General features: G+C 41.2%; 1 protein-coding gene across 3 annotated transcripts in view; it reads right to left on the minus strand.

Moving 5' to 3' along the window:
- The window catches only part of LOC139747376 (calpain-7-like), a 53,785-nt gene that overhangs the window by 28,816 nt on the left and 415 nt on the right, over nucleotides 1-24,554 (minus strand). Inside the window, exon 1 of one of the 3 annotated variants that reach the window (XM_071659625.1) lies at nucleotides 9,599-9,696. The exons of 1 other annotated variant lie outside the window; for it this stretch is intronic. The gene's annotated coding sequence lies outside the window, so the exon portion shown is untranslated. Of the gene's footprint in view, nucleotides 1-9,536; nucleotides 9,697-24,554 lie in introns of those variants that run through there. One more of the 3 variants, XM_071659627.1, reaches the window with a different exon arrangement.

A 24,554-nucleotide genomic window follows, 5' to 3' on the forward strand; every position in this document is an offset into this window, starting at 1 on the left:
AAAAGCGGGAGAAGCGACAGCAAAAAATAATAAATAAAAAAAATATTAGAATGTGTTCTGGACATTTTAACATTATGTTTCACAGGAATATCCAACAAGCTGTATGTTGCGAACATAAAGGTATGTGCCAAAATTAAAGTTGGCCATTGTTATGCTTAAGTATGACTAAACAGATTTGGAGAAAAGTGCTATTTAAACAAAGAAATTTTGCACGTATCAGATGAGTGAACAAATTTTGACAAGAAAAGTGTGAGTGAGGCAAGAACCAATTGGAGGTGAGTATGGAGTATAAAAGTTTTGTATCGGCCTAACCATGAAGGACTAATAAGTGAATTACAGTGGTAACCAGCCTTAGTATTGAATCCATGTAATTATCCCTGGAAGTTTAGGTAATGTATATTAGTTTGACGTATGTTATACTATTGTATGGGGTGTTCCATTCTTATCATGTTTCCTTGTTGAAACGCACAACAATATACTAACTAAAAAAAAAATATAATCAATTTCAAATACCTTATTACTGTCCATGTTAGAAAAAAAATACAATAAGATTTGACCCCCTCTCCTAAGTTTACGTTTGAGCTGTGTTCCATATGTTATCAGCTAAGATGATGTAACAATGCCTTTTTGCTTCTAGGCTACTCGCACACTGAAAGGTGGTGTCATTCTGCCTTAAATTGCTGTAATAATATGTCCGTGAATGAGTTCACTGACATAATGTATGTTCTGCCTTTATTTCAGTTCTCAGCTCATAGTATGATCCACCATTTTTACAAAGACATCATGAGCATTCTCCCATCATCAATGGAAAAAATCACATGCCTTGGTCATCCATATATATATATATATATATATATATATATATATATATATATATATATATATGGGGATAGGGGAGAAAGAATACTTCCCATGTATTCCCTGCGTGTCGTAAAAGGCGACTAAAAGGGAAGGGAGCGGGGGGCTGGAAATCCTCCCCTCTCATTTTTGATTTTCCAAAGGAAGGAACAGAGATGGGGGCCAAGTGGGGATTTCCCTCAAAGGCTCAGTCCTCTGTTCCTAAAGCTACCTCGCTACCGCGGGAAATGGCGAATAGTATGAAAAAAAAAAAAAAATATATATACATATTTCAAACCAAATATTTCAAAATATATATATATATATTTTTTTTTTGCTTTGTCGCTGTCTCCCGCGTTTGCGAGGTAGTGCAAGGAAACAGACGAAAGAAATGGCCCAACCCACCCCCATACACATGTATATACATACGTCCACACACGCAAATATACATACCTACACAGCTTTCCATGGTTTACCCCAGATGCTTCACATGCCTTGATTCAATCCACTGACAGCACGTCAACCCCGGTATACCACATCGCTCCAATTCACTCTATTCCTTGCCCTCCTTTCACCCTCTTGCATGTTCAGGCCCCGATCACACAAAATCTTTTTCACTCCATCTTTCCACCTCCAATTTGGTCTCCCTCTTCTCCTCATTCCCTCCACCTCTGACACATATATCCTCTTGGTCAATCTTTCCTCACTCATTCTCTCCATGTGCCCAAACCATTTCAAAACACCCTCTTCTGCTCTCTCAACCACGCTCTTTTTATTTCCACACATCTCTCTTACCCTTACCTTACTTACTCGATCAAACCACCTAACACCACACATTGTCCTCAAACATCTCATTTCCAGCACATCCACCCTCCTGCGCACAACTCTATCCATAGCCCACGCCTCGCAACCATACAACATTGTTGGAACCACTATTCCTTCAAACATACCCATTTTTGCTTTCCGAGATAATGTTCTCGACTTCCACACATTCTTCAAGGCTCCCAGGATTTTCGCCCCCTCCCCCACCCTATGATTCACTTCCGCTTCCATGGTTCCATCTGCTGCCAGATCCGCTCCCAGATATCTAAAACACTTTACTTCCTCCAGTTTTTCTCCATTCAAACTTACCTCCCAATTGACTTGACCCTCAACCCTACTGTACCTAATAACCTTGCTCTTATTCACATTTACTCTTAACTTTCTTCTTTCACACACTTTACCAAACTCAGTCACCAGCTTCTGCAGTTTCTCACATGAATCAGCCACCAGCGTTGTATCATCAGCGAACAACAACTGACTCACTTCCCAAGCTCTCTCATCCACAACAGACTTCATACTTGCCCCTCTTTCCAAAACTCTTGCATTCACCTCCCTAATAACCCCATCCATAAACAAATTAAACAACCATGGAGACATCACACACCCCTGCCGCAAACCTACATTCACTGAGAACCAATCACTTTCCTCTCTTCCTACACGTACACATGCCGTACATCCTCGATAAAAACTTTTCACGTCTTCTAACAACTTGCCTCCCACACCATATATTCTTAATACCTTCCACGGAGCATCTCTATCAACTCTATTATATGCCTTCTCCAGATCCATAAATGCTACATACAAATCCATTTGCTTTTCTAAGTATTTCTCACATATATTCTTCAAAGCAAACACCTGATCCACACATCTTCTACCACTTCTGAAACCACACTGCTCTTCCCCAATCTGATGCTCTGTACATGCCTTCACCCTCTCAATCAGTACCCTCCCATATATATATATATATATATATATATATATTTTTTTTTTTTTTTTTTTTTTTTTTTTTTTTTTTACTTTGTCGCTGTCTCCCGCGTTTGCGAGGTAGCGCGAGGAAACAGACGAAAGAAATGGCCCAACCCCCATACACACGTACATACACACGTCCACACACGCAAATATACATACCTACACAGCTTTCCATGGTTTACCCCAGACGCTTCACATGCCTTGATTCAATCCACTGACAGCACGTCAACCCCTGTATACCACATCGCTCCAATTCACTCTATTCCTTGCCCTCCTTTCACCCTCCTGCATGTTCAGGCCCCGATCACACAAAATCTTTTTCACTCCATCTTTCCACCTCCAATTTGGTCTCCCTCTTCTCCTCGTTCCCTCCACCTCCGACACATATATCCTCTTGGTCAATCTTTCCTCACTCATTCTCTCCATGTGCCCAAACCATTTCAAAACACCCTCTTCTGCTCTCTCAACCACGCTCTTTTTATTTCCACACATCTCTCTTACCCTTACGTTACTTACTCGATCAAACCACCTCACACCACACATTGTCCTCAAACATCTCATTTCCAGCACATCCATCCTCCTGCGCACAACTCTATCCATAGCCCACGCCTCGCAACCATACAACATTGTTGGAACCACTATTCCTTCAAACATACCCATTTTTGCTTTCCGAGATAATGTTCTCGACTTCCACACATTTTTCAAGGCTCCCAAAATTTTCGCCCCCTCCCCCACCCTATGATCCACTTCCGCTTCCATGGTTCCATCCGCTGACAGATCCACTCCCAGATATCTAAAACACTTCACTTCCTCCAGTTTTTCTCCATTCAAACTCACCTCCCAATTGACTTGACCCTCAACCCTACTGTACCTAATAACCTTGCTCTTATTCACATTTACTCTTAACTTTCTTCTTCCACACACTTTACCAAACTCAGTCACCAGCTTCTGCAGTTTCTCACATGAATCAGCCACCAGCGCTGTATCATCAGCGAACAACAACTGACTCACTTCCCAAGCTCTCTCATCCCCAACAGACTTCATACTTGCCCCTCTTTCCAGGACTCTTGCATTTACCTCCCTAACAACCCCATCCATAAACAAATTAAACAACCATGGAGACATCACACACCCCTGCCGCAAACCTACATTCACTGAGAACCAATCACTTTCCTCTCTTCCTACACGTACACATATATATATATATATATATATATATATATATATATATACACACGTATGTAAGTAGGAGAGATGGCCAGAGAGCGTTATTGGATTACGTGTTAATTGACAGGCGCGCGAAAGATAGACTTTTGGATGTTAATGTGCTGAGAGGTGCAACTTGAGGGATGTCTGATCATTATCTTGTGGAGGCTAAGGTGAAGATTTGTATGGGTTTTCAGGTAAGAAGAGTGAATGTTGGGGTGAAGAGGGTGGTGAGAGTAAGTGAGCTTGGGAAGGAGACTTGTGTGAGGAAGTACCAGGAGAGACTGAGTACAGAATGGAAAAAGGTGAGAACAATGGAAGTAAGGGGAGTGGGGGAGGAATGGGATGTATTTAGGGAATCAGTGATGGAGTGCTCAAAAGATGCTTGTGGTATGAGAAGCGTGGGAGGTGGGTTGATTAGAAAGGGTAGTGAGTGGTGGGATGAAGAAGTAAGATTATTAGTGAAAGAGAAGAGAGAGGCATTTGGACTATTTTTGCAGGGAAAAAATGCAATTGAGTGGGAGATGTATAAAAGAAAGAGACAGGAGGTCAAGAGAAAGGTGCAAAAGGTGAAAAAGAGGGCAAATGAGAGTTGGGGTGAGGGAGTATCATTAAATTTTAGGGAGAATAAAAAGATGTTCTGGAAGGAGGTAAATAAAGTGCATAAGAAAAGGGAGCAAATGGGAACTTCAGTGAAGGGCGCTAATGGGGAGGTGATAACAAGTAGTGGTGATGTGAGAAGGAGATGGAGTGAGTATTTTGAAGGTTTGTTGAATGTGTTTGATGATAGAGTGGCAGATATAGGGTGTTTTGGTCGAGGTGGTGTGCAAAGTGAGAGGGTTAGGGAAAATGACTTGGTAAACAGAGAAGAGGTAGTAAAAGCTTTGCGGAAGATGAAAAATCGGCAAGGCAGCAGGTTTGGATGGTATTGCAGTGGAATCTTTTAAAAAAGGGGGTGACTGTATTGTTGACTGGTTGGTAAGGTTATTTAATGTATGTATGACTCATGGTGAGGTGCCTGAGGATTGGCGGAATGCGTGCATAGTGCTATTGTACAAAGGCAAAGGGGATAAGAGTGAGTGATCAAATTATAGAGGTATAAGTTTGTTGAGTATTCCTGGTAGATTATATGGGAGGGTATTGATTGAGAGGGTGAAGGCATGTACAGAGCATCAGATTGGGGAAGAGCAGTGTGGTTTCAGAAGTGGTAGAGGATGTGTGGATCAGGTGTTTGCTTTGAAGAATTTATGTGAGAAATACTTAGAAAAGCAAATGGATTTGTATGTAGCATTTATAGATCTGGAGAAGGCATATGATAGAGTTGATAGAGATGCTCTGTGGAAGGTATTAAGAATATATGGTGTGGGAGGCAAGTTGTTAGAAGACGTGAAAAGTTTTTATCAAGGATGTAAGGTATGTGTATGTGTAGGAAGAGAGGAAAGTGATTGGTTCTCAGTGAATGTAGGTTTGCGGCAGGGGTGTGTGATGTCTCCATGGTTGTTTAATTTGTTTATGGATGGGGTTGTTAGGGAGGTGAATGTAAGAGTTTTGGAAAGAGGGGCAAGTATGAAGTTTGTTGTGGATGAGAGAGCTTGGGAAGTGAGTCAGTTGTTGTTCGCTGATGATACAGCGCTGGTGGCTGATTCATGTGAGAAACTGCAGAAGCTGGTGACTGAGTTTGGTAAAGTGTGTGAAAGAAGAAAGTTAAGAGTAAATGTGAATAAGAGCAAGGTTATTAGGTACAGTAGGGTTGAGGGTCAAGTCAATTGGGAGGTAAGTTTGAATGGAGAAAAACTGGAGGAAGTAAAGTGTTTTAGATATCTGGGAGTGGAGCTGGCAGCAGATGGAACCATGGAAGCGGAAGTGAATCATAGGGTGGGGGAGGGGGCGAAAATCCTGGGAGCCTTGAAGAATGTTTGGAAGTCGAGAACATTATCTCGGAAAGCAAAAATGGGTATGTAGGACGGAATAGTGGTTCCAACAATGTTGTATGGTTGGAAGGTGTGGGCTATGGATAGAGTTGTGCGCAGGAGGGTGGATGTGCTGGAAATGAGATGATTGAGGACAATGTGTGGTGTGAGGTGGTTTGATCGAGTAAGTACTGTAAGGGTAAGAGAGATGTGTGGAAATAAAAAGAGCATGGTTGAGAGAGCAGAAGAGGGTGTTTTGAAATGGTTTGGGCACATGGAGAGAATGAGTGAGGAAAGATTGACCAAGAGGATATATGTGTCGGAGGTGGAGGGAACGAGGAGAAGTGGGAGACCAAATTGGAGGTGGAAAGATGAAGTGAAAAAGATTTTGAGTGATCAGGGCCTGAACATGCAGGAGGGTGAAAGGCGGGCAAGGAATAGAGTGAATTGGATTGATGTGGTATACCGGGGTTGACGTGCTGTCAGTGGATTGAATCAGGGCATGTGAAGCGTCTGGGGTAAACCATGGAAAGTTCTGTGGGGCCTGGATGTGGAAAGGGAGCTGTGGTTTCAGGCATTATTGCATGACAGCTAGAGACTGAGTGTGAATGAATGGGGCCTTTGTTGTCTTTTCCTAGCGCTACCTCACACACATGAGGGGGGAGGGGGATGGTATTCCATGTGTGGCGAGGTGGCGATGGGAATGAATAAAGGCAGACAGTATGAATTGTGTGCATGGGTATATATGTATGTGTCTGTGTGTGTATATATATGTGTACATTGAGATGTATAGGTATGTATATTTGCGTATGTGGACGTGTATGTATATACATGTGTATGGGGGTGGGTTGGGCCATTTCTTTTGTCTGTTTCCTTGCGCTACCTCGCAAACGCGGGAGACAGCGACAAAGCAAAATAAATAAATAAATAAAAAATTCTGGGGGCCTTGAAGAATGTGTGGAAGTCGAGAACATTATCTCGGAAAGCAAAAATGGGTATGTTTGAAGGAATAGTGGTTCCAACAATGTTGTATGGTTGCGAGGCGTGGGCTATGGATAGAGTTGTGCGCAGGAGGATGGATGTGCTGGAAGTGGGATGTTTGAGGACAGTGTGTGGTGTGAGGTGGTTTGATCGAGTGAGTGACGTAAGGGTGAGAGAGATGTGTGGAAGTAAAAGGAGCGTGGTTGAGAGAGCAGAGGAGGGTGTTTTGAAGTGGTCTGGGCACGTGGAGAGGATGAGTGAGGAAAGATTGACCAAGAGGATATATGTGTCGGAGGTGGAGGGAACGAGGAGAAGAGGGAGACCAAATTGGAGGTGGAAGGATGGAGTGAAAAAGATTTTGTGTGATCGGTGCCTGAACATGCAGGAGGGTGAAGGGAGGGCAAGGAATAGAGTGAATTGGAGCGATGTGGTATACCGGGGTTGACGTGCTGTCAGTGGATTGAATCAAGGCATGTGAAGCGTCTGGGGTAAACCATGGAAAGCTGTGTAGGTATGTATATTTGCGTGTGTGGACGTATGTATATACATGTGTATGGGGGGGGGGGTTGGGCCATTTCTTTCGTCTGTTTCCTTGCGCTACCTCGCAAACGCGGGAGACAGCGACAAAGTATATAAAAAAAAAAAATATATATATATATATATATATATATATATATATATATATATATCTGTTTCCCATTTTAGAAAGTTAAAAATACAAGGAGGGGAGGATTTCTGGCCCCAGCTTCCGTCCCCTCTAGTCGCCTTCTACGATGTGGAAAGGGAGCTGTGGTTTCGGGCATTATTGCATGACAGCTAGAGACTGAGTGTGAACGAATGGGGCCTTTGTTGTCTTTTCCTAGTGCTACCTCGCACACATGAGGGGGGAGGGGGATGGTATTCCATGTGTGGTGAGTTGGCGATGGGAATGAATAAAGGCAGACAGTGTGAATTGTGTGCATGGGTATATATGTATGTGTCTGTGTGTGTATATATATGTGTACATTGAGATGTATAGGTATGTATATTTGCGTGTGTGGACGTGTATGTATATACACTGTGTATGGGGGTGGGTTGGGCCATTTCTTTCGTCTGTTTCCTTGCGCTACCTCGCAAACGCGGGAGACAGCGACAAAGCAAAATAAATAAAAAAAAAATATAAAAATAAAATGAGTTTGAATGGAGAAAAACTGGAGGAAGTGAAGTGTTTTAGATATCTGGGAGTGGATCTGGCAGCGGATGGAACCATGGAAGCGGAAGTGGATCATAGGGTGGGGGAGGGGGCGAAAATTCTGGGAGCCTTGAAGAATGTGTGGAAGTCGAGAACATTATCTCGGAAAGCAAAAATGGGTATGTTTGAAGGAATAGTGGTTCCAACAATGTTGTATGGTTGCGAGGCGTGGACTATGGATAGAGTTGTGCGCAGGAGGATGGATGTGCTGGAAATGAGATGTTTGAGGACAATGTGTGGTGTGAGGTGGTTTGATCGAGTGAGTAACGTAAGGGTAAGAGAGATGTGTGGAAATAAAAAGAGCGTGGTTGAGAGAGCAGAAGAGGGTGTTTTGAAGTGGTTTGGGCACGTGGAGAGAGTGAGTGAGGAAAGATTGACCAAGAGGATATATGTGTCGGAGGTGGAGGGAACGAGAAGAGGGAGACCAAATTGGAGGTGGAAAGATGGAGTGAAAAAGATTTTGTGTGATCGGGGCCTGAACATGCAGGAGGGTGAAAGGAGGGCAAGGAATAGAGTGAATTGGAGCGATGTGGTATACCGGGGTTGACGTGCTGTCAGTGGATTGAATCAAGGCATGTGAAGCGTCTGGGGTAAACCATGGAAAGCTGTGTAGGTATGTATATTTGCATGTGTGGACGTATGTATATACATGTGTATGGGGGTGGGTTGGGCCATTTCTTTCGTCTGTTTCCTTGCGCTACCTCGCAAACGCGGGAGACAGCGACAAAGCAAAAAAAAATATATATATATATATATATATATATATATATATATATACATAATATAAAATGGTCCAGAGTAACACAAGAACTCTTTCTTAGAAACAGGTCTTTGTGTAATCATAAATAATGAAATAAAGAAATCATCATGCACTGGGCACCTCAATGCAGTCAAATGAAAATTCTCCCACACCAATAAAGAGGATGGTAAGTTACTCTTTTTGAGGGGTTTCTCTTACTTATGGATAATATACATATATTTAGTTGTGAAAAAACTGTTTTTCACAGTGAAAATAGATGCTTAAGACTGACTGCATCCCATCCAAATCCATATCCCTATAAAATCATATACAGTTCACAAGTCCAAATTCAAAGAATCAAAGACATGTATTTCATCGTTCATATTCATTTTACTGTTTCACCATTTATTACCTCTACGTTCGTTGAAAGCTCGTACTTCTAGTGGCCAAACCCAACGCAGGTAAAGAACCATGATAACAATCATTTCTGAAATTATAGGTAAATAAGGGTGGAGAGTTTCTAAGGATTCCAAAGCATATTTTCCATTGTTGGAAGTTGCTTAACCCTATAATTTCCATCATTTTCAGTGCCTACCTAATAGTAAAAGGAGCAACAAGAAATTAAGATCGAATGGTATCAATATCTATTTGTAACCCTGCATTCCAAAACTAACATGTTCAGAGACGTCAATTAACATCGCTGCGGCCATAAAATACACGTCATCCATCCTTTTCTCAACTGCTTAGAAATCCTGGGACTGGAGTGTAAACATTCATTCAATAACAATCGTCTCTAACTTCACAAACAAAGAGGCATAAGGAGAGTAATCAATCACCCTACCTTCTCACCGTTCTCCATCTATGGTTGAATAACTTTAATTACGTTTAAACATGGAAACTTACCAGGCAGAAGTAAATTACGTCTAGTAAAATTCTGACGTGTGAAGGTTGATCATGAAGCAGAGTGTGTGTTGTCAGGCTAGCGCACGCATAGATGGCCGAACGTCAACAAACAACGAACGCATAACGTTGTCAGCGAACTCACAAAAATCTCATTCGTTGTACGGAAAGTTATACCAATAGGATTTCTTTATAGCCGAAAATTATGCTTTCAAAACCTTAAATAAAGATAGAGATAATATTTACAGTCGTATGATATGTCTTACTTAAGGCTTATTTTATCAGTTTTTGTCATAGGATGGATTAGTTAAGGTTCTTGCAATAAGTCCTGTATAATCACAAAACGCTATTGGCAAACCTCTTGTCCATCCTTCCCACCGAGGCGTACCCCTGCAGATATAGTTATTAATAAGTTATTATAAGTTATTTGAGCGTCCTACGGCTACGGCTTTCCTTCAACTTGGAAGATTGTATCATACCAGATCATATCAGATTTGGAAAAGTAAACAAGGGAATCAGCGGAAGAAGATTTCCAGTGGTGAGTAGCTTATCAGAGACGGCCATAGGAATGATAGAAACCTTGAATGTCGAAAGTTTGAATTAACCAAAGTGGAATTGTTATCTATGAAATTATTAATATAATCATCGTAAAGAATATACCATAAGGTTACAGAGAAGTACTCTCGATGCAAACAAGAGGGAAAAGGACAAAATTGTGAAAATCGAGGAGTAACCTTCTTTGCAAACTTGGTCAAAAAAAGACCAAGACAAATAATAATATATGATATGCCATTGTAGTTTCTACCAGAACAAGGAACTGTGGAAGTAGTATCTACTGTGAAACAGACTACTATACTTTTAAATGGCAGGAAATGTAATAGACCTACCTTGCCATGTTAATCTTCAGTGAGAATAGGACAGACTCGGTTCCTTACAAAAGAGACAGAAAAAAAAAATAACAGCAAAAACTATAATATGCAACGTACGAAAAGCGGAAGCAGCGAATGTAATATGAGGTTCAGATTTAGTGTATAGAAGAATGTTACGTGTACGATATCAAAGTCGCCATTTAAACGGAACAAACGAAACACCCGACGCCAATTTAATATGCGTTTGATAAACTTCGAATCTATTTCGCTTGTACTGTGCGGTGAACAGACAGACACACACATTACCTTTGAGGCTACTAGGAAGGGGCAACTCCCCAATAGCGTGTGAGTGGCTACGAGGTTCACCAAGAGCCAGCCCGAAGCACGTTCTCGTGTTGGCAGTAGTAATGGATCGAGGGACGTGAAGGAGCGCGAACGGGGAGTGAGCTGTGGGAACTGGTGATTGTAGATGGACGGGATGACAGTAGAAAGACAGGGGGTGGGTGGTGGGGATTACTGAGCGGCTGTACAAAATGACAGAAAACTAACGAAGAGGAGGAGGAGGGAAGAAACTAGACTAAAGTTTTAAGATAAGATGGAGATGTATCGTTTAGGTAAAGATTCTTTTTTAGCGAAGCTACAGGAGTGGTTATATACTGGAGATACAGATGATATATATATATATATATATATATATATATATATATATATATATATATATATATATATATATATATATATATATATATATATATATCGATGCATGCTTTTGGTATATTGCTAATGACTGGAAAAAATAAAAATTGTATATCCATCTTTTTGAAACGTGGTGGTAAACACGAAGCAAACTACCCAACCTAGTTTACCATAGCGTAGCCTAGCGTAGCCTAGCCTAGCCTGCTGGCCATCATGAAATTGATGGAAGTCCGCAGAGACAGCAATATATGTTGGGGGGAGGGGAAGGAAAATTGGCGTGGTGCTGTTGGGGGTTTTATTGATAGTGTAAAAGAGAGAGAGAGAGAGAGAGAGAGAGAGAGAGAGAGAGAGAGTACACGATTTATCATCCTGTAGATTCACCTCCGAACGGTGTTATCTTTGCATGGTGTAATCTGTGTTATCAGTTTCCCGCGTTTCAAGGTCGTGTTACCGTCGTGTTCAAACGTCGTACCGTCGTGTTCTGAGTGTCGTACCGTCGTGCTCAAATGTCGTACCGTCGTGTTTTGAGTGTTGTACTGTCGTGCCCAAACGTCGTACTGTCGTGTTCCGAGTGTCGTACCGTCGTGCTCAAACGTCGTACCGTCATGCTCAAACGTCGTACCGTCGTGCTCAGGGTGTCGTACCGCCGTATTCTGAGTGGCGGGAGTATGTGCCTGATTGGCCCCGGCGGTAATTAAACGTCCGGCGAACTGCCTCATAAGGTTGTTCCGCTCGAAGGCCAACCAGAAGATGGGAAAGGAATAGCCCAATTAGGGCGGGACAGGCAAGTCACCAGCCCACTCTAAGGAAAATGACGACAAGATTGGCTAAGAGAGAATGTTGGGATTTTTTTTCTAATATAATTTTTTTTCCCATGAGGGAGAGTTGGGGAGAAAAGAGAGAGAGTTTGGGGAGAAGCCGTGGGAGTTTGGGGGGAGGGAGAGGCTAGGCTGATGGTGTTCACCCATGCCAGGAGGCCATGAGAACCACCCACCCACAGAAAAAAAACCCTCCCAGGAAACGGGGTGGAAAAAAATATAGAAAATTGGAATTCTTCGCAAAATAATCTTTATGAAAATATACGAAATATACCTAGACAACAATTTGAATATATTTCCTTATTTGCACAGTAAAAAAAAAGAGAAAAGGTCATAATGTCACCCCTGGTGGAGGTATTATGCAATTGTTATACATGACGAAATGAACCAGCTGATGTTGGCCAACATTTAGAAAACTTTAGTCTCCCCTGATGATGCTCTCTCTCTCTCTCTCTCTCTCTCTCTCTCTCTCTCTCTCTCTCTCTCTCTCTCTGACTTAGAAAATATAGAAATACAGAATTTTACTAAAAAAAAAAAAAAAAAGGATTGAAAAAATGGGTGGATGTGAAATCAAGAAATATATAAACAAAAGTGAATATCGGGATTTGAAGTGAAGACGAAAAAAATAATAAGTATGTAATAAGATGGTTGTGAGTGAGTGGAAACGCGAGTAGAAATAAAGGAAAAGAAGGTGAAAATAAGAAGATTAAAAGGAGAGAAAACGTAGTTCAACGGGTATAACGTAGACGAAGAAAATAATATAAAATAATATAAAAGTGGTAAGACGTTATGAAAAGATAATGATAGCAAATGTGGTCGTAAGTGAAAATAGAAAGAAAACGAGGAAGGAAAAAATAAGAAATAATTACAAGGAAACAAGAAGAAAAAAAAACGGTTCTTCGGATATAACGTGGAAACTTCGAGAACATTCCAGACTGGTCCTCAGCTGGAATGTAACATGTTTCCCCTATTTTCCCACATTATCCTAAAAGAACGTTGTTGTCGGATTAGGTTATCAAACGGTCCAGCCACGGGGTGGGTTACCGGACTACAGATTTCTCAACGAACGAACAATATCATCCAACATTTCAACTTTTCTAGGCTTTTCCGAGTTATCAACTTGAAAGTAGGGCAAAAAAAGATTATGAGATTGTTAAGGCGATTATTTTTTGACGACAATCCATTAAGTATTAACTCTGGTTTCATAACATTATTTTCATTAAATATATATGCTAGTACACACACACACACACACATGAATTCTCTCGAACAAATAAATGAGGTGTTCAAGTCTTTTATTCGATTGGCGGTTATAACTGGACGCTGACGACCTCAACGACCCTAGAAGTCGTTGGGCCTAAAACCCCATACAACCAACCGACGAACTAACACCCTTATGATGGATGTAAGCGAGATATGGAAGGGGGGGGGGGGGACATTACTGGATTGAAGTGAGGATGAATTATTCGTAACATTTTTTTTAAAGTATTGTCTTAATATACGTATCAACTAGACCTTCAGCCACACAGAACCGATCTCAGTCGCTTAGGCAACCCTGTATGACGTGAGTAGACTCAATACGCGTCTGGAGGGAAATATAATGGATTCACTCCACTCAAGAACTGGCTAAGAAAAGGATTCTAATTCCCTAAGCGCGAAGCAGAGGTTTGGGTGCCACTGCGAGGGATGGAAACGGAAGGAGCTCTGTTCCCTCAGGGTAAACCTGACACCCACAGGGAAATAGGAAACACCCATTCCAATGTCTTTCCCTGTTCGTCTGCTCAGTTCCCCTCCCCCAACACGCACTTCCCTCCCATCAGCTATCTTGCACAAGTAACAAGAATGGAAAGTTACCAAGATGCTGCATTCACATCAATCAAGTTTTGTCTTATGTACGATATATATATATATATATATATATATATATATATATATATATATATATATATATATATATATATATGAGTGTGTGTGTGTGTGTGTGATTGTGTATGTGCGTAGGGCGGTAGACACACACGTACACATCCAGCCAATATTATAACAATGGTGTGTAAACAGATGCAAGAGACAGTAACTAATGTGTTTGTGGAAGTTTTCTGGCAAATAATTTTATTTAATAATTCCTGGATTATGGGTCAGCGTCAACTTATAATTAAAACTCTTTTACAGACTGGGTAATGGAGGGCCCCTGTCGGCTGTGTGGGACGGAGAGTTTTACAGGGAGAGGGTAAAGGGAGGGTGGTGGTGGTGGTGAGAGTGGGAAGAGATGGAACAGAGGAGGAAGAGGAAGAAGGTGGGAGAGAGGGAGTGTGAGATGGGCAGGGAGGTTGAGGAAAATTATATATATATATATATATATATATATATATATATATATATATATATATATATATATATATATATATATTCCTGTTAGAAATTCATAAAACTGGACGGGAACAGGGAAGTAAAGACTGGTGCACTGAAGCAGAGAGAGAGAGAGAGAGAGAGAGAGAGAGAGAGAGAGAGAGAGAGAGAGAGAGAACCAGTTACTGCTTACATCTGCCGCAACAAAGGAAGCATTTCATTCAAATTTCAACATTTGTTCACGTTTGAAAGAAGCAACCTGGATTAGGAAGTTCGGTGAATTTCATTGTACGCATCTGTTATTTGCACAGTATCGGCAACTGAACATTGAGCCGATATAATCATTTGGGCGACATCACAAACTATTTTAGTTCTCGTTAAGCTCTATTCTGACGTTAAATAGGCTTTTTGCTACCAATTTGTTGAAGAATGTTTTATGGGCTTCAGTAAAACCTAAGTTGACCGGATCTACTGAAGGATACGATACGAAAACTCGAAGTTCTGTAAATGAGTAGAAAAATTCAAAGTCTGCGAGTCTTCATAACCTCTGGCGATCGTCGGCAACAGAGAACAAATCGTTCGCCGTCTGGCAGCGCGGTGCGAGGCAGCAGCGGGCCCTGCCAGCCGCAAGAATATCCTTTTTTTTTCTTTTTTCTTCCCCGGTCAGCCAAGTGGCGGGGATCCGCCTGACCCCTGTGTCTGCGTTCAACCATAATCCCAGGTGCTTTTAGGGAGCCGCTATGGGGCCATGAAATGTACACACAAGCACACATACACAGAACCGTAATTTTTTTTTCCTTCGTGTCTTCCCAATGTCCCAAGACTGGGCTGTGAGGTTATGCTATACGCTTATGATGCTGTTTGCTCGCGATGCTTAACAAATAATTAAAACTGTATTAGGACGCCAAAGTATATGTGATTATATAGATCCCAAACTTCTCTCAATAACTACAAAAATAGAACCATGATACCATAAATAAGATAAATTACTTTATAAAGTGTCTTGGCTAAGTAACAAAGAAAATGGGTTTTACTTATAAAAACCCAACTAGATAAAGCTAACTGTAATGAATAGTGGAATTCTATTTATCCATAAATCTAGATTATGGGGTCTGGGTTCCGTCCCCCGTATAGCACAAGTGTGAAAATAATGGGAATAACTTCCGCAATACGAGGGAACCAGGCGATGGAAGGACTGAGGTTAAGACGACTGAGTTCTTCACTGAGGAGAGTTTGAAATGTTGTTGAGAACAGTGGGTTCGACGGAGCGAAAAGGAAAATGGAATATTTAATGAGAGTTGGCGAAGCGACGAGAAGATAAGTGAGAAAGTTGAGGAGAGTATGATAAACCATTAAAAAAGACTGAGCATTCCTCAGTGTGTGGAAAATGGGGTGGTGGGAGGGAGAGTGTGTGTGAGGTGGAAGACGACCTTGGGGGGTGTTGGATGGTGTATGAGAATCTATGTTGCAGAGGCGCTGAGTGACCTGGGGCCAACGTGTGACCTGCACCATTGTACATTATTATATTTGCACCAACATGGGACAAGCCCTACCATATATATATATATATATATATATATATATATATATATATATATATATATATATATATATATATATACACTGTTAAAAGAATGACAAAACATAACATTACGAATAAGAACGAATGTTAGATACGATTTTGCTAATACCAGTTGTTACTTAAACCACCTTGAGCACGACTGTACGACCCTTGAGCACAACGATCGTGGGACTCAAGTACGACCTTTGGGTATAATGGTGTAGCCGGGTCATCACCCCCTCAGGTTCGAGATGGTGCCCAGGGGTCGTGAAGTCGTCCTCAAGGGTCGTACTGTAATTACCTATTTGTACTGTACGGGGAGGGAGTTCTGCACTCGTGGGGCACCTTACCCCCCTCCCTCCATCTCTTGAACACATTACAATCATACATACTCCTGAATTCATACACGCTGTCTGCATTAACCATGTCCTCCGTCAATCCCTTCCAAATCATCCACCGCTCTTATACATTTTAAAGTATATTTTCTTTACATCGTTATTTACAAGTTTCTTACTCAATGTCACATCATGTCCTGTGCTCAAAGGGGCGCAAGCTCAGGCACTGAGGGGATGTGTAGAAGAGTTATTGTACGTCCCTGATTTGAATTTGCATACAGAAAGAGATTCACGAATTCTTAAGCTATTTTCATGTGAAGTGGTCTAGATTTGTGACGTGTTCTGGCGGTGTGGAGTGGTGTCTGGCCATGTGGAGTGGTGTCTGGCTATGTGGAGTGGTGTCTGGCTATGTGGAGTGGTGTATGGCTATGTGGAGTGGTGTCTGGCCATGTGGAGTGGTGTCTGGCTATGTGGAGTGGTGTCTGGCTATGTGGAGTGGTGTCTGGTTATGTGCGGTGGTCTGGATTTGTGCAGTGGTCTGGCTATGTGCAGTGGTGTCTAGCTATGTGAAGTGGTCTGGCCATGTGAAGTGGTCTGGCTTTGTGGAGTGGTGTCTGGCTATGAGCAGTAGTGTCTGGCGATGTGAAGTGGTCTGGCTATGTGCAGTGGTGTCTGGCTATGTGCAGTGGTGTCTGGCTATGTGAAGTGGTCTGGCTATGTGCAGTGGTGTCTGGCTATGTGCAGTGGTGTCTGGCTATGTGCAGTGGTGTCTAGCTATGTGAAGTGGTCTGGCTATGTGCAGTGGTGTCTGGCTATGTGCAGTGGTGTCTAGCTATGTGAAGTGGTCTGGCTATGTGAAGTGGTCTGGCTTTGTAGAGTGATTTGGCAGTAAAAAAAAAAAAAAAAGAAGATGACTTGTTCTAAACCACTCTTGACTGAACTGCCAACATACCCATGTTGCTCACCAGCTGCCAACATGCCCATGTTGCTCCTAAATCCAACTGATGGTAACATGACATCTGCCATAACCGGATTACCTGTTGGCAAACGTAGACAAACAGACGATTGCTGAGCAAATGGCTGTTGAAATTTGTTTTTAACGCAAAAAAAGTATATATATATATATATATATATATATATATATATATATATATATATATATATATATATATATATATGGCCCAGTTGACTATGGAACTCTTGCTGTGAAAAACTTAGAAAAACCTCCGCTTGACCTTTTTTTTATATAGATTTTATAGGTTGATCGACTGACATTTTTTATCGTTCAATTCCACAGGTGTGACGACGTAGGGAACGAGGACGCCTGCAGCCGACTGACATGAAAACCCAGATTTCACCTCATCTATCGCTGTGGCGGCAACTGGCAACTCATTTTTTTTATTCTCCCGTAACATTCCTTTCCTGCGTCATAAAACTAAGTGAATAAATCGACTAATGTATAAATAATGTATGTTGATGAATGGAATTCATTGCATACGTGTGTATTATGACCGATAAAGTGAAAATAATTGTTAAGTGGAAAGCGGGAGAATGGGTGGATTTTTCCGAAATAAATGGCGGGAAAACGCTTACCCGTCCTCCGGGCTAAAATCTTTTTTACATGGTTTCATAACGCTTAAAAAACAGAATCCAGCTCAGGAAGTGTGTCGTAAGTCTACTCCCTCACCCATTCACACACACTCTCTCTTTTTTTCCCTTTACTTTCTCTGCGTTTATTCACGGTGGTGGCGGGAAGGTGAGTGTAGCGCACTTTGCTGAACGCAAATTATAGCAACTCGCTAACATTATTCTTGCGTGTTATAAATTCACTTATTTGATTTTTCATACTTTAAGGGCTGTTCTCCATCCTCTTCCTGCAGAAAAGGTGTAAAAAATAGGAAAAGAGGCACAGACTCTTAAAGTTTTTGATATTTATAATTTTGAGACAATCTTAGATAAAATTTTAATTTTGGTTCCATTTCTGTTTTTTCTTTATTCACACTTTTGTTAGCGAGTTAACCTGTAATTATGTACTTCGTTGCTCCGGCAGGCATCTCATAATTAATTCGCTGGGCCATTACCCTTGGCGGAGTGTTGGAACAACTGAGTTTGGCCGCTCGCGTTATGAAGACTTTGCTATCCTTTCTTTCCCCTAGTGTTATATAGGCAATATTTTTTTTCTTTTCTTCTTAAAAGGTAATATCATATTTCTGTCTGATGTTGTCGTTTGACGTGACTTAAGTGTCATCTTAAGTTAAATTAGGTTAGATAATGTTACACTGTCTGATTACGTTAAACTAGGTTATATTATGTTACATTGGGTCATATTGTCATATTATGTTTAGTTGTGAGAAGAATTATGCTAACAAGCAGTTAGAGTACAATGACTCAAATGGCCCACCCTCATCGAACCAGCAGCTATTAGTATAATAAATTAGTATAATAAATTAGTTACGAAATTTATATTATCAACGAATTTGCTTCGGAGTAATTTCCATTTTCTTTCAAAATCTCATTCGCACCTAAAATTTCTTCTCTTTTTAAAGCGGATGAGTACTCATCAGTCGTTATCATAAGTAAAAAAAATATATATATATATATATAAATATAAAGAATTAGAAGAAAAAATAATTGCGGAACCCACCTGCTAAAGTAGCGGTAAATGTAACACTTGTAAAAAAAAGAAAAAAAAATATGCTAAACAAATAGACATCACATACAGCTTAGTAGGTACGAAGCAGACGTAAAAGAAATTGGGATACCTGTTGTTATAACATCCAGAGACAAAGAACCTGGTGCCTTCCCGCTGGAAAGGATGCAAAAATGTATTGATACAAAAGTGTGCTTGAGGGTAATTACCTAGCTGGGGGTCTAAACACCTGGTAACGGTGGCGGAAAAGTGTTAAAAAGGTTAATTGCCTCTGGGGAGACCGGAAATAAAAACACAAAAATAAACCAAATGAATATGAGGACTTAATGGTTGTATAGCTGTTCGGAGGTGGCACGTATTGTGAACATTCTCTCTCTCTCTCTCTCTCTCTCTCTTTTTCTTTTCGTACGCCTCATTTTCTTTCTTTCTCCCTTTGTTTTTATATCTTTCATAAAGTATGTATGCGTGTCTTTATCTAGCTCTGCATACATATATATATATACATTTTTCAACTGTCTCTTTATGTCTCTATCCCCCCTTTTTTGTTTCGTTCTGAGAGAGAGAGAGAGAGAGAGAGAGAGAGAGAGAGAGAGAGAGAGAGAGAGAGAGAGAGAGTTGAAATGAATTTTCCTCCATTAAGTATCGCCCTGTTGCGCTTGTTTACTGACTGGTCATGTTTGACTCAACCCTTTGCACTACAGCTTTGCTGACAACACAGGCAACCCGTTTTTCATCAAGTTACATACCATTTTCTATATAAAACTTTATTGACGAAATCTCGATTTATTCATATTCTTTTGTTATGCAGTATAGTGTCTTTTTTTTTTCTTTCTGAATCTGACATTTGTTTCTGCAATTTAAGGTAGATTTTTTTTTCTCTATATAAACTTCTATAAGGTTATATTCCGCTCTCTCTAATCGCTTACAGAGTGAACAACAAAGCTGATGGGATTAATTTTTGTGACAGGATTAATCTTGGTGATATTTTGTTTCTGTGATGGGATGATTTTTTTTCGAGAGAGAGGGTAAATTTGTTGATTTTAGTTATTTTCTCCCATTTTTTTGAGAGGGTAAATTTGTTGATTTTTATTTTCTCCCATTTTTTTGAGAGGGTAAATTTGTTGATTTTCATTATTTTCTCCCATTTTTTTGAGAGGGTAAATTTGTTGATTTTTGTTATTTTCTCCCATTTTTTTTTGAGAGGGTAAATTTGTTGATTTTTATTATTTTCTCCCATTTTTTTGAGGGTAAATTTGTTGGTTTTTATCATTTTCTCCCATTTTTTTGAGAAGGTAAATTTGTTGATTTTTATTATTTTCTCCCATTTTTTTGAGGGTAAATTTGTTGATTTTTATTATTTTCTCCCATTTTTTTGAGAGGGTAAATTTGTTGATTTTTATCATTTTCTCCCATTTTTTTGAGAGGGTAAATTTGTTGATTTTTATTATTTTCTCCCATTTTTTGAGGGTAAATTTGTTGATTTTTATTATTTTCTCCCATTTTTTTTTTTTTTTGGACAATCGGATGATTTTTTTTTAGTGATAGGACAATTTTCTCGTGAGTGGACGATTTTTTTGTGCGTGATAATGTGATTTCTGATGATGGGTTGATTTTTGAAGGGATTTTTTTTTTTGGCGCAGGATTTTTTTTTTCCCCGATAGCATTTCATTTTTTTTGTTTGCTTCGATTCTAAGATTTTTTTTTGTGATAGTATGATATTAAGTGAAGCCCGAATGATAACTGTGAAGGCTTCATCGTAGTGATGGTTGAACACCACCCACTTCCCCTTCCCTTCCCCATTTTCTAAACCACACCGACAATACCATTTAATGGTTTATTTTTTTTCTCCCCATTTTCTTTCATTTCATCCATTATTATTTTTTTTTCCGGCTTGCATTATTTCCACTACCTCTTCTTTGCTTTGTTCCCTCTCCTGTCTGTATTCTACTTCCCATTTTTTTTTTGTTCACCTATTCTCTCTCTCTCTGTCCTTCTTTCCCCCTTAAATCGTGACCCTCGTTCTCTGATTCTCTTCCTATTTCTCCCATTTTTCTTCCCATTCCCCATCCTTCAATTTTGTCTCGGACTTATTCTGTCTATTTTACTCTTCCATCCTTTCCACCTCTCCCTTCTCTGCTCAAAATACACTTTTTCCTCTCTCTCTTGCCTCATTTTTTTCCTAAAATAATCTCCTCTCTCTCGCTCATTTTCGCTCGCCCTCCCTTCTCTCTCTCTCTCTCTCTCTCTCTCTCTCTCTCTCTCACTTCCGCCGGATGACGTCCACTCGGGTCAAAAATTCTGGAGGGAAGCTCCGGCTTCCATTATCGGTAATAGGCTGTACTTTCTCCTGTTTTAAGGCCCATTCTCGCCCGCCGTGAGGGGGTGGTGTGGGGGATGTGTGGGGAATGTTACCGCTCGCCTGACCCGGGTCGGTGAGGGGACTGTGGGGGGAAATGGGGAGGAAGGGGAAGGGTGGGGTCAGCTTGGGTCGTGGGACGGAAGAGGGGGGGGGATAACAGTGGGGGAAAAACACACACATACACACACGCAGAAATGGCTTTCTAGAGTGAAGAAATTACCTGTCTTGAGACAACAATGGGGTTTAGGGAAAGGCCGGTATGTGGATGGAATAAAACTTGACGGAGGACATGGTTACTGGAGACAGCGTACGTATATTGCAGAAGCTGTGTGGCGGTAGAAAATGGTCAAGAAATGGGGGGCCCCCCCACACGAGTGTCAAATTCCATCCCCGTACAGTACAAATAGGTAATAATAAATACATGACCACATAACACACACCTGGCTCTGGCTAAGGTATGTGTATGTATATACATAAGTGTAAAAAGATATGGTATACACACTGCAAGGTTAAGAAATAATGAAACACGCATGTAAAAACTTTCCCCGTAACACACACATATAATAAACCCAAATAACGTGATATATATATATATATATATATATATATATATATATATATATATATATATATATATATATATATATATATATACGTATTTAAATAAGGACATTAGGCACATAAACGCACGCCTTATCCACACAGTTAATCATTTATCAGCTTATTACTCTTATTATTACTCCTGTTGACACAGACACGCACAATCTGCAAGCAAAATCATCTTTCCCTCCCTCCCTCCCATCACCATCACCACGTAATCCATCTCTTGATGGAAGGGGCTCGACCCGTGTGATTGATGTCTCGAGAATCACTGGCTTCAACTTCATCAAAAATCGATCAATAAAGATTAACTGTTATCATCCACTCCAGAAGGCTAGGTTGATCCATCCCTGATGAAGACATGAATATGGGGGTCAATAGGGATGAATAATAATGTGGGCCTTCCCACCGAGACGGAAAATGGTGGATAATGAATAAAACTACCCCTCCCACCGAGACGGAAAACGGTGGATAATGAATAAAACAAACCCCCTCACGAAAGAAATGGTGTTAAAATGAATACAAAATTAACGATTGAGTATTCTCCGCCGTGAATCGCGAGTGCAAAAGAGTACAGATGGGTGAAGCTGAGTGGAGGTGTGATGCTGAGTGAATAACTAATGAAGGGAAAATTGAGTGGGGAAAAGAATGATTCATAGTGAAGTATTAGTACGAAGGAACGAAGAAAAACGAATGTGAATCGATAAGAGCCCGAGCGATCATAAAGGGGGAAAAAAAAAGAAGAACCCCGAAGGAAAATGAACTCTATATGGAAGGGAACAGTAGGTAGATATGAGTGATAGTTACTGAACCCCGGATATAAATGGAAGGGGGGGGGGGGGGGACGTGCTAACCTCCACCCCACAGTGGAAGGGAAAGGAGGGAGGGGATGTGCCAAACCCGCTACCCACAGTGCCGGGGAAGGTAGGAGGGAATATGCAATCCCCAAACCCGCAGTGTAACCAGGCCCTCTTACGTCCTCTGGTCAAATATCCTTTTACTACCTTACTTTTGAGATGAATGGCCCAAGCGCTCATAAAAAAATATTAATAATACTCATGAAAGACATGTCACACTAACCCGGCCCTCTATATCTGCCAGCGTAGCTTTATAATGAGTCATCAAACGTCTACTCTAGACACACACCTTACAACCCAATATGGCACACCAAAAGGGGGTTTAAAATCAAGCGACAATATGGCAACGACAACAACACCTTTTAAGGTGTCCTGGCTGGACGACCCGTTCCCGTGCAGCTGCCAGCGTACGATAATATCCTAACGCGGTCGGTATCTTTCGGTGGTACAGTGGGACAACCCCTTGGTACAGCAATGATGATAATCGTGCGAACGTTCTGTGTGTTCGCCCACGTCACCGAGACGATCAACACACGACCTGGTGCACAAATCCCCCCCACAACAACGCAGAATCCCGCCGCTCCCTCATATCGTCAAGGTCAACAAAAAGTCCGCAAATACATTGACGGAGAACACATCACAAACATGGAGACGGTACAGACCCGAGCGTTCAACAATCCAGGACATCTGTCGATCCCCGAGGTCGTATACTTACAAAACGCAGTCTGATGTTATGAAATTAGTCGCTAATGTCGCTAAAAAGGGACAGGAAGTTTGTGATCTGCATATAAAATACTGGCTTGATTTAACTCGATCAGTCTGTTCCCCACACGACAAACAAAATGTGATGTGTGTGTGTGAACTACGCACACCAAAGACTCTGGTGAAAAACATGGAATCTAAGATTTGTTCTTCAAAGAACAAACGCCATACACACACACACACAGAGAGAGAGAGAGAGAGAGAGAGAGAGAGAGAGAGAGAGAGAGAGAATGTACGACAGTTAAGCCGATACAAAATGGGTGAACTCCGGAGAACCATTCATCCCGGCCTCCTACCCTGTGACGAAATCGTTACCCTGGGATAAACAGTACGAGGTGGAGGCTGGCATAATGCACCCAACTGGAACTAGAAATTTCTGTTATCTCCATGGAAATAATAGCTTCTAATGCCGACGAATCTACCGATATGAGTCGTGAGGAGGGGGGCATGACCAGGTAACTGCCACTCCCCGCTGAACTACTTCCTGAAGCTTAACAACTCACCTGGACATGTAACAAGCCAGGACGTAGGTAAGGTGTTACCACACCTCACACAAACTTTGAACTCCCTCTGGTCCCAGCCGCTTGTGGTAACTGTTACTGTAAGGGACAGGATCGTCTCCTGGCCTTTCAGAAAAGAAAGCCACCCCCACTACACCACCTCCTGTATTATGCTCACCTGTACACATTCTCCCCGGCCTAGGGAGCTAACCAGTCTTGCACTCCAGGGACACCGTTGACCAGCACATAAACACAAATAATCCCCCTCGCACAGTACAAATAGTACCTGCAAATAAGTAATTTTACACACACACACACACACACACGGGTCTCCGTGATGCAGCGTTTAGCCTTCCTGACCATAAGTCAACACGGACCAGCCCGAAGTTGGACACGCATGGGTTGGAGTCCTCGCCATGGCTAGTCAGCCTACATCCCCACCCAGGTGTTCATCAACTCGGGGCTGGTCGATAAATGCTGTCTTAGGTGTGTGTGTGTGTATACAAAGACATAACACATATATACAAGATTAAGAGACGGGGCAATACCATTATAAAACTCCCCCCCCCCCCCATAACACGCAAACAGTAATGACAAAATCCAACA

The sequence above is a fragment of the Panulirus ornatus genome, chromosome 68 (assembly GCF_036320965.1).
Source record: "Panulirus ornatus isolate Po-2019 chromosome 68, ASM3632096v1, whole genome shotgun sequence".
NCBI classification, from domain to species: Eukaryota; Metazoa; Arthropoda; class Malacostraca; order Decapoda; family Palinuridae; genus Panulirus; species Panulirus ornatus.